Source organism: Aphelocoma coerulescens, assembly GCF_041296385.1.
Source record: "Aphelocoma coerulescens isolate FSJ_1873_10779 chromosome W unlocalized genomic scaffold, UR_Acoe_1.0 ChrW_unloc_scaf_2, whole genome shotgun sequence".
In the NCBI taxonomy this organism is placed as follows: domain Eukaryota; kingdom Metazoa; phylum Chordata; class Aves; order Passeriformes; family Corvidae; genus Aphelocoma; species Aphelocoma coerulescens.
The window spans coordinates 8,798,003-8,809,252 of NW_027184081.1; the positions used below are offsets into that span (position 1 = coordinate 8,798,003).

Consider the following 11,250-nt stretch of genomic DNA (forward strand, 5'->3'; position numbering starts at 1 on the left):
TCTCCTCCAATCTACCAATTCCTTTGCTAGCTGGTTTCCAAATATTGTCAGGCTATTCTTGAAACCTTGGGGTAGGACTGTCCAAGTAAGCTGACTTTTCCTCCCTGTTTTGGGATTTTCCCACTCAAAAGCAAAGAGCTCCTGGCTGTTTTTATGCACAGGAATGCAGAAAAAGGCATCTTTCAGGTCCACAACAGTAAACCACCCTAATTCATCTGTCAGTGTGGTCAAAAGTGTGTATGGATTGGCTACCACTGGGTGTATGTCCTCTGTAATTTTGTTAATTGCTCTTAAATCTTGGACTAATCGATAACTTTTACCATCAGCATTCTTCACTGAAAGGATTGGCGTTATATACTTGGACTCACATTGCACTAATAACCCATGATGGAGGAATTTTTCAATTATAGGTGCCAGTCCTTTGCGACTCTAATTTTAAAGGATATTGTTTTTGCCTTACCAGCGTAGCTCCTGGTTTGAGTGCAATGCTCACTGATTCTGCCAGTTTGGATCTTCCTGGAACATCACTGGCCCACACAATTGGATTGACAGCATTTTCAACTTCAATGGGGATTTCACCACATCCATCCTGTATAAAAAGTGCGGCAACTTCAACAGATTTATGTAGATACAAAAATGCTGCTAGCGAGGATTTTCTTGTTATTTTCTAAGTCCGTGAGAGATTTTTCTCTCTCACAGAAGAGGTAGCAGGGAATGTAAACAACCCAGACACCTGCAACCTTGAAAAGTCTTGTTTATGGTATAGTAGAAAAATATTTTGACAATGGATGTTTTAGGATTTTAGCCAATCACCCCCAAGGGGTGGCTGGCCCTTTGTCCAATTAGGCTATGAAGAAAAAAGTCTATAAAAGAGTTTGTAAAATAATTAAATAAATCAATCTTGCTGCACAACTCCTGCCTGCTGGATCTTCTCCTCCTCCTCCTCCCTATGGCTGCGGGACACGGTGCTATACCGTAGGAACCAGGCCTGCGGTAATATTTGGTGCTGCCCGACGTGATCTGCACTCTCTGATGTGTCCTGCTGCTGCGAGCCAAGCCGAATTCCTCTAGAGGTACGCTGCTCCCCTTTGCCCCCGGGACCGGGAGGTCCGACAGAACTGAGAAATGGCAAACAGCGGCTCACAAACCGAAGCTGCGATGCTGGTCTGGAAAGGTGTGTTTAGCATATTGCGCACCTCCATTCCTGAAAACTCAGTTCGGGAATTATTAGACTGGGCTACTTTAAAAGGGATTTCCATGGACAGAGATAGTGCCCTGGACTTTGCCTTATGGCAGGAACTCGGATGCGCTGTCCGACAGGAGCTCCCGACTGGGGACTCAGCAGCGTTAGAATTATACAAAACCTGGCGTTCATTATTTTTCCTGCTGACAGACCTTGACTGTGATAGCAGGGCTGGCTCGCCTATCTCGGTGATGAGTGACGGAGGAATGTCCGAGGGGGGCCCCGTTGACTGGGTTTCCGGGGAAAATGATAATGGATTCAGAAAAACCCCCCCGGCTCCACAGGCAGAGCTTGCGCCGGCTCACCCTGCACAATCGCAGGACTCCACAGCCTCCAGCAACCCCGCGCCGCCAGAGGCGGGGGGGTCAGGGCAGCAGGAGGGCGCACAGCCTGCCTTGCCATTCGGCTGGGCAGCGGCCACGGCTTATCCAGTGCCTCAGATCAGCGGCTTAGCCACTTGGATGCCCAGAGAGGCTCCTAGCTCGGTTCCGTACGGACCTGGATCTAACTTCTTAGCCGGCGTAGCGCCAGGCGTGCATGCCCCGGGACTCCCTGGGTGTGGTCCGCTGCCCTCCCTGGCGCTGGACTGTTCTGCGCAGTCGCAGAACCGAGCCATCGACCTCTTAGTGCAGCATTTGCCTTTGCTGATGGAGCTGCCAAACTTATCCCGAAGGATGGAGGAACTCCTCACCCTGCTAGATCGGCGAATGCCCGAACCAGCGCCGCCCGCGCCGCCCGCGCCCCCCCCGCTGTTACAAAAAGGATAGGATATTGGATTTTAGAAGTAGTAAGGCTAAGGCTCTGCTAGGCTGTAAGGCCTCAGGTGTAGAAATAGTTCTCTGGGGAAACAGGAATAGAATGTACTGGGTGGGGAGGTTAGGAATAGTGAATTAGCTGGGCATGGTGAACCCGTTAGTGAATTAGCTGGGCATGGTGAACCCGTTAGTGAATTAGCTGGGCACGGTGAACCTGTCTAAAAGTAAATTGTTCTGGGTTGATATATGTTGCATGCAAGGGGGATTTCAGTGGTAGGAGCTCGTTGAGCATTATCTAAGACTAGACAACCATAGAGAGATATGGCGTAGGGTATGATTATCAATTGTTAATCCTTGTGATGTATGTTTTACTTTGAAGATTAAATCTTGTATGTGTGCCAATGTTTGAAACTGTATAAAGAGCTGAGTGAAACGATAGGCCTTTGGGAAGCCTGATTTGGGACACTAGTCCCCAGGTCCCCGGGCCCTGAATAAAGCACCGCATAAACTGACTCTCTGTTGGTTTGTGTTTGTGGTCGGTGGGCAACAGTTTTCTGGCGACCGCGGCAGGACTCCGGGGGTCGTAGGGGCGGTTCGCGGGGTGATCTGCTCCGTGCCGGCACCAGGTGATTTCTGGGGAGACATCAGCCCGTGCCCGACCCCGCGTCCGACGGACAACTGTGAGGTAAGCCCATAAGGTGCTTTATTCCTTTTAAACCGGTGGTGGTAGCCTGCCCGGTAAGACGAGTCTCTACTCGCAGGGTTGGGGCATTGGTTTGGATTATAAAGCCTAGGCGCTGGCCGTCAGACAGAGCGAAAGCTTTGCAGAGCCAGCCCTTGCTTCTCGCGGCGACGAGATAAGCAAGGAGGGAATTGGATATTGTGGTAATTGGTATTGGTATTAGTCTGTGTGTTACTAGGTGTGTGTGTGTTATTGTGTGGTTGCATACCTCTGGAATGATGCCGTTGCGGGTGTTTCGGGCTTTGTCAAGTTCAGATAAGGATATTCCGGAGGATTCTCCCCTCGGGTGTTTGCTAAGTCATTGGAAGGAGGGTAAATTGGGACGGGAGCTGCGGAAAAGGGAATTGATTGATTATTGTAATAAGGTATGGCCTGAATATGAAACTGGGGGGATGCAGTGGCCGTGGAATGGCACTATTAATTCTGAAATTATAACCTCCATGATGCGGTACCTACGGGAAAATGAGAAGTGGGATGAGATACCCTATTTGGATTTGTTCTATCAGCTAATAGGAAAAAAGGATTGGCAGAGGAAATGTGGAATGATGGTGTTAGAAACGGAACCAGAAGAATGCGTGGGTTGTAAAGAGCGAAGGGTACGGTTCTCTGAGCCTGAGGAGGATGTGTCTTTGTTGGTATCACCATCCGACCCAATCAACCTCCCCCTCCCGGACTCAGATTCTTCGGAAGAGGAATCTGACTCCGAGGAAGGAGAGAGGGAACGATCCCGAACTCCCGAACCCAGGGAGAGAGGGAGGGAACAATCCCGAACTCCACTCTCCCAGCGTACTCGCAGAGGGCGTCTGGACAGGGGAAAAAGCGCTTCTCGAGCACATCTAATGGCCCCATTGCGAGAAGCAGTTGGACCAACAGGGGATCGGGTCAGAGTGAAAGTTCCGTTTTCCCCCAATGATTTAATAATTTGGAAGCAATCTGCTGGAGCTTATAGAGAAAATCCTGAAAAGGTGGCTCGGGTGGTGAAAATGGTAATAAAGACACAGAATCCGGACTGGAATGACCTACAGGTGTTGCTAGACTCGATAATGGATTCTACGGAAAAGGAGATGGTATTTAAAGCTATGTCTAATCGGGCAAGGGACATGATTCAGTTGCAAGCACCAGCACTACAAGGAATAGGGAATGTGAATGAAATAGTACCAAGGGAAGATCCAGAATGGAACCCTAATTTGGCAGAAGAGTATCATAGGTTGCAGGTTTATCAGGAGCTGTTGGTGGAAGGAATTCAGAGGGGAATCCCAAAGACCTTAAATTGGTCTAAGTTGTATGCGGTAAGACAGGATAAGGCAGAGTCACCATCTGCGTTCTTGGAGAGGCTGAAAGAAATAGCACGGAGGTATACAGACTTAGACGTGGAATCGGAGGCAGGAAAACTACAAATGGCCTTGATATTTATGGGACAGTCACAGGAGGATATTAGGAGGAAGCTACAAAAGCTAGAAGGGAATGACACTCGGGACTTGGAGAAAATGCTTGAAGTAGCGTGGAAAGTGTATAATAATAGAGAGAAAGAGGCAGTGAAGAAGCAACAGGCAAGCATGTTGGCAGTGTTACAACAGGCAAGTCAGATGAATGTGAGAGGCCGGGGGAGGGGACGAGGCAGAGGAAACGGGGGCATGGGAAGAGGTGGTTTCGGAGGTTTTGTGAATCAGAATGTAGGGAATCAGATGATGGGTAGGGGTAGAGGTAAATTGGGGCCCAATCAGTGCGCCCGATGCTTCGCCGAAGGTCATTGGAAGAATGAGTGCCCCCTCAATTTGGGGATGGGGACACCGATGAGTAACTTTCCAGGAAGGAATCCCATAAATCAGGGAATGAACGCGAATGATGGGTTAAACCCTTTCGCGCCAGGACCACAAGGTGTTGCTCAAGCCTTTATGATGGGGAACTATCAAAATCAGAGCTGACTAGATAAAGATCTAAAAGTGGTCCTGGAAGTTGACGGGGGGCCCAGGGAATTTAGGGTAGATACAGGAGCCACTTTCTCTGCAATCAATGAACAAATAGGACCGTTAAGTGATTCAGTTGTGAAAGTAGTAGGGGTGTCGGGGGAGGTGGTGGAGAGGTCATTCTTGCGGCCACTGGAAATCAAATTTGGAAACAAAGAATTGGATCACCAGTTTTTATATATGCCAAGCAGCCCAGAATGCTTGTTGGGGCGAGATTTATTATCGGCACTGGATGCAAAAATCATATTCGAGAAAGGGCGTGCTAAACTAGAAATCCCGGAGGGGAATCTGGCAAAACTTTTTGTGATTAAAGAGACAAAGACAGAGGAGATACCCCAGGAAATAGAGCAGGCAGTAGTCCCGTGGGTATGGGAAACAGGGACCCCGGGCAGATCCAGGGTAGCCGTTCCTGTAAAAATTGAACTAAAGGAAGGGGCACACCCGGTAAGAGTTCGACAGTACCCTATTAGTTTGGAAGCCAGGAAAGGAATTGCCCCAATGATCACACAATTTATAGCATTAGGGATTTTACAAGAATGCGAATCAGAATTTAATACTCCAATCTTTCCGGTAAGGAAACCAAATGGGAAATACAGGTTGGTGCAGGACCTGAGAGCAGTAAATGCAATTGCCAAAGATATACACCCGGTGGTGGCCAATCCATATACATTGTTAACATCGATTTCTGAGAATTTTCAGTGGTTCACAGTGATTGATCTAAAAGACGCCTTCTTCTGCATCCCACTGGCCCCCGAGAGTCAATACATTTTTGCCTTTGAATGGGAAAGCCCAGACACTCGCCGCAAGCGACAGTTAACATGGACCAGGTTGCCACAAGGATTTAAGTGTTCACCCACCATTTTTGGAAACCAGCTAGCAAAGGAGTTAGAGGAATGGAAAACTACCAAGGTAAAAGAGTCTCCTTTTTCTTATGTTGTTTTACAATATGTGGATGACATACTCCTGGGAACAGAGGAGCGGGGACTGTGCTTAAAGTTAACAATTGAACTACTAAACATGTTGGGTCAGGCAGGATACCGAGTATCCAAGGAAAAAGCGCAGCTGGTGCGACAGAAGGTAATTTATCTGGGATGTGAAATATCACAAGGAGTCAGGAGAATAGGGGTGAATCGCATACAAGCCATCTGTGCAATCCCTGTACCACGAAATAATCAGGAATTAAGATCTTTCCTAGGGATGGTCGGCTGGTGTCGCCTGTGGATTCCGAATTTCGGACTCATGGCCAAACCACTGTACGAAACAATCAAGGAACCCGAATTCAAGTGGGGTAAGACACAGCACAAGGCTTTCCAGGAATTAAAGCAAGCACTCAAAGAGGCCCCCGCCCTGGGTCTGCCAGACCTGACAAAAGACTTTCAATTGTATGTGCATGAAAGGCAGAGATTAGCTTTAGGAGTACTCACACAGCGATTGGGGTCATGGAAGAGGCCCGTGGGGTACTTCTCGAAACAGCTGGACATGGTGAGCGGAGGGTGGCCGGGGTGCTTGCGAGCAGTGGCTGCTACGGTAATCCTAATTCAGGAAGCACGGAAACTGACGCTGGGAAAACACATCACGGTATATGTACCTCACATGGTCATAGCCGTCTTGGAACAAAAAGGGGGGCATTGGCTCTCCTCCAGCAGAATGATGCAGTACCAGGCTCAGTTGCGGGAACAAGATGATGTTGAATTAAAAATAACCAACCATCTCAATCCAGCAGAATTCCTCAGGTCCACCCAAGAGGAAGGAGAACTGGAGCATGACTGCGTGGAGGTGATCGAACAAGTGTATGCCAGCCGTGAGGATCTGAAAGATGTCCCGATGGCAGATCCCGATGTGGAGCTGTTCACGGACGGATCTAGTTTTATGGAGCATGGAACCAGGTATGCAGGGTATGCTGTGGTGACACTCCAAGAAATAGTGGAAGCTAAAGCACTGCCTCCAGAAACTTCAGCGCAAAAAGCAGAAGTATGGGCGTTGGTAAGGGCATTGGTCCTTAGTAGAGACAGGAAAGTAAACATTTGGACTGATTCAAAGTATGCATTTGGTGTGGTTCACATCCATGGGGCTTTGTGGAAAGAAAGAGGACTTTTGACCTCTCAAGGCTCACAGATCAAACATAAGGAAGTAATAATTCAGTTGCTGGAAGCTGTACACTTACCTAAAGCAGTAGCGATCATGCATGTCCGAGGTCATCAAGCAGACTCCGGGAAAGAATTTCAGGGGAATCGGATGGCAGATGAAGCTGCGAAAAGGGCAGCCAGATTGGTCTGGACTCAAATGGCTCTGATACCGACAAGAGAAAATCCCGCTGCACCTTATTTAGAAGAGAAACCGTGCTACTCTCCGGAGGATGAACGGTTGGCACAAATCACTGGAGCAAGAAGGAATGTTGTAGGATGGTATGTAACACCGGTCGGACAAGTTATACTGCCAGTAGGATTGATGAAAGTAGTCATGGAAACTGAACATAACAAACTCCACTGTGGTGCAGAAGCATTGGTAGAATATCTAAAGAAAATAGTACTCTCTAATTCGATGATAACAATGGCCAAAAGAATAAATGCCACCTGCCCGATTTGCATTAAAAATAACCCGTTGGTTAGAAGACAGGTCCAAATGGGGAAAATACGTGTAGGGCCACAACCAGGGGATTATTGGCAAATAGATTTTTCCGAGTTACCAAAATCTCAGGCATACAAGTACTTACTAGTTTATGTGTGCACCTTTTCGGGATGGCCCGAAGCTTTCCCTTGCAGGACGAATCAGGCCAAGGAGGTAGTGAAAACCCTTCTCAAGGAAATTATTCCAAGGTTTGGGGTTCCTTTAGGAATATCATCAGATAGAGGACCACATTTTACTGCAGGGATCGTGCAGGAAGTTTCTACTATTCTGGGAATTCAGTGGCACTTACACACCCCCTGGAGACCTCAATCTAGTGGTCAGGTGGAACGAATGAATCAAACTCTGAAAAATCAAATTAAAAAGATTTGTCAAGAAGCTAAAATACAGTGGCCCCAAGCATTGCCTCTAGCCCTTCTGAGGATTAGGATTAAACCACGAGAAAGGATAGGGGTAAGTCCGTATGAAATTTTGTACGGCAAACCATATCATGCTGTAACCTATCAAGGGGACCCACATGTAATTGGGGATCAGATGATTGTAAATTATGTTCTGTCTTTAAATAAGACCCTTGCAGCACTGAGATCCACGCTGGAGTGGAATCGACCGTTACCTCTGGACACTCCTGCTCACGATATTCACCCAGGAGATCAAGTTTACGTGAAGAACTGGTCGGTGGAACCTCTGAAGGAAACATGGGACGGCCCCCATCAAGTGATAATGACAACTTACACCGCCGTCAAGGTCGACGGGATCAACAGCTGGATCCATTACACACGGGTCAAAAAGGTCCCCTCCCGATGGTCGGTGGAACCCCTATCTCCCACCAGAATGGTGTTCAAAGCCAAAAATTAATGCTGTTGTTGTTACTCTTGAGTAAAATAATAATTGTTGAAACCTTTGTTAAAATCACAATACCTGAATCAAGGGTGTGGGTACCGGAGAATTCAAATGTAAATCTTACATGTTTGTTTGTCGATGATCAGGGAGCTGGACGGGACAGAGTCAGGGCACAATGGAAATGGATCACCAAGGATCAAATTCCCGATAAAGGAGTAGAAACGGTCTGGGATGAGAAGCAGCAAAAAGGTAGGATTACCCTGCAGATATCCAATATAACAAAAGCCAGAACAGGAAAATACGCTTGTGTGGTTTGGATAAAAGGGACTTATGATTATGGATTCGTAAATCTTGACATTTTAAATATCTCCCAAACAGAATCAGAAAATAAGGTCCAGGTGAATCTCCCAAATGGGAAAGTAGATATGTGGGACGGACCTCCCCTCAGAATAAAATGTACTCATAGGTTTAAGACAGGGTGTCAGAAACAGATTAGAATGAAATGGTGGAAATGGAACACGACACAGGAAATGTGGAATCCACAGGTACAAGGGACAAGTTGGTGGACGCTGGGAAATGAGAGCAGGGGATGGTTGAATATAACGAACTCAGAGATTGGTAGATCAGAGGGTAAATACCTTTGTGTTATCATTTGTGGTAATAGTGGAGGTTATGGGGTTAGGAAGGTAGAAGTGGTATTACAACAGGAGCGAGGAATCAAGCCTGAACAGGAAATATATAACGCAAAGGAAGGGCAGGATTTGGTTTTAAGATGTAGGATACCAACCGAAAGCTACACTGAGTATGAATGGTGGTTTGGAGGACAAAGCTTGGTGGCTCAAGGGAAATATCAAATTAAAAGAAAACCCCAAGAAATAGTGTTAGTAATTAAAGAAGTCCTAGAACAGCAAGATAATGGACAATACTGGTGTTGGGTTGCTCGAGATGATTGGTGGGCAGCCGGGATGATTAGTGTTTATGTTGAAAGAACAAGGGTGACTCGGCAGGTACTAGAGGATGAAATCCAAACCAAACCAGAGAATCTGATTGTGGGTTTAATTAGGGATTTTGGGCAAACACAAAATGTATCAGCAATCACTGCATGTCTGCCTTTGCCCCATGCGGCAGGAGACCCTATACCATGGGGAATTATACCAGCTCCAGACATGCCTGCATCTAATCGAACAGTTACCTTAAGTTGTACCCAGGAGATTAGGAGCCGAACTAAATTGGTTAATCGGACAAATGTGATAAGGAGGAAAACCCCGAGGACTCGAGCAGATTGTTATAAGCTTCCGAATGCTGTATTTACCAGAATCGGAAGATTCCAGGGAGTAGGATGGTGTGAATACGATGAGAGGCAAACACGAGAAGTCCCGGCAACTGAACAATATTTTGAAATAACATGCCAGAATGTTACAAACACAACTACCATGGAACAATGGCAGACAATCTGGGGACCTAGTTTGTTGGAAACTTATAGTTATATAGGAACAGTTCAATGGTGTATTCATTGGAAGGGACGGAAAAATCAAACTTACTCAAAGACCTACCAAGAACAGGATAGTTGGAGGAAAGATGCACCTAGGATGACCGATTGGAATTGCACTGAGGTCTTCACTTGTGACAGCCCAAGTGAGTCTGTGAGTCTACTGCCGGTAAAGGTACTTTTGAGATTTGGCTGTGAATGTAGGGGATATAACCACACGATAACAGACAAAAATACAGAAGGAGAGTTAAACTGTAAAACTACATCAATCCGAGCTCCAGGAAATTTAGTTTGGGTAATGGGTCATGGACATTGGACCACTCATATGCCGGTAGATGGTCCAACTACACAAATTACTTTAGGAGTTCCAACTCTTTGTCCTTTCTGGAAATCGACAAAATTGACGGCTTCAGAAATACAAATAAGACATAAGCGAGATATAAGTCAGGAAATTGGGGACATAGGGTTAGAAGAAGGGGAAGATTGGCATGAACCTTCTTCAGGAATTAAATTTGGGTGGGTATTAGAATCTCTCTTTGCACAAATATCGTCATATCGAAACAGGGAAATGTTGTACAAATTGTTGGGACAAACAGAAAGGTTAGCGGCTGTGACTAAGAAGGGATTCAAGGACTTAAATCTGCAGTTACAAGCTACGTCTAGAATGACAATTCAAAATCGGATGGCTCTAGATATGATATTGTTGAAGGAGCATGGCGTATGTGGATATCTGCATGGTAGAGACGACCATTGCTGCATTCACATCCCGAATGTTACACAAGAAGTAGAAAAGGATATAAGTCAATTAGAACGGATTGAAGGAAAGGTGAATGATATTCAGAAAGAGGCAGAACACAATTGGGTTGGAGAACTGTTCAGCTCCCTGGGAATTCGGATGTCCGGATGGATATCCTCAATTGTACAATATGGAATCATGATTGTTATAATCATTTTAGTTGCCTTAATAGTATATAAGTGTCTTTTAGGAATGATTGTCAAGGAAGGTCAACATACTCGGCGAATAATGAAGGCGATAATGCGAAGAGAAGTCCTGGCAGAACCAGCCGTTCCACCTCCTGCTTATCGCGAAACAGCGACATGAATTATTGAGCATCCTTGCGAACCCAGAAGAAGCTCGAAGGATGCTCAAAAGGGGGGACTTGTTACAAAAAGGATAGGATATTGGATTTTAGAAGTAGTAAGGCTAAGGCTCTGCTAGGCTGTAAGGCCTCAGGTGTAGAAATAGTTCTCTGGGGAAACAGGAATAGAATGTACTGGGTGGGGAGGTTAGGAATAGTGAATTAGCTGGGCATGGTGAACCCGTTAGTGAATTAGCTGGGCATGGTGAACCCGTTAGTGAATTAGCTGGGCACGGTGAACCTGTCTAAAAGTAAATTGTTCTGGGTTGATATATGTTGCATGCAAGGGGGATTTCAGTGGTAGGAGCTCGTTGAGCATTATCTAAGACTAGACAACCATAGAGAGATATGGCGTAGGGTATGATTATCAATTGTTAATCCTTGTGATGTATGTTTTACTTTGAAGATTAAATCTTGTATGTGTGCCAATGTTTGAAACTGTATAAAGAG

General features: G+C 46.2%; 1 long non-coding RNA gene across 1 annotated transcript; it reads right to left on the minus strand.

Moving 5' to 3' along the window:
* Positions 1-254: 254 nt before the first annotated feature.
* On the minus strand, positions 255-11,038 carry LOC138102841 (uncharacterized). The gene is made up of 3 exons (XR_011147581.1): positions 6,132-11,038; positions 2,949-3,069; positions 255-589 (listed from the first exon to the last, which is right to left on the minus strand). It is a non-coding gene; the product is annotated as an uncharacterized lncRNA (long non-coding RNA).
* Positions 11,039-11,250: the final 212 nt, after the last annotated feature.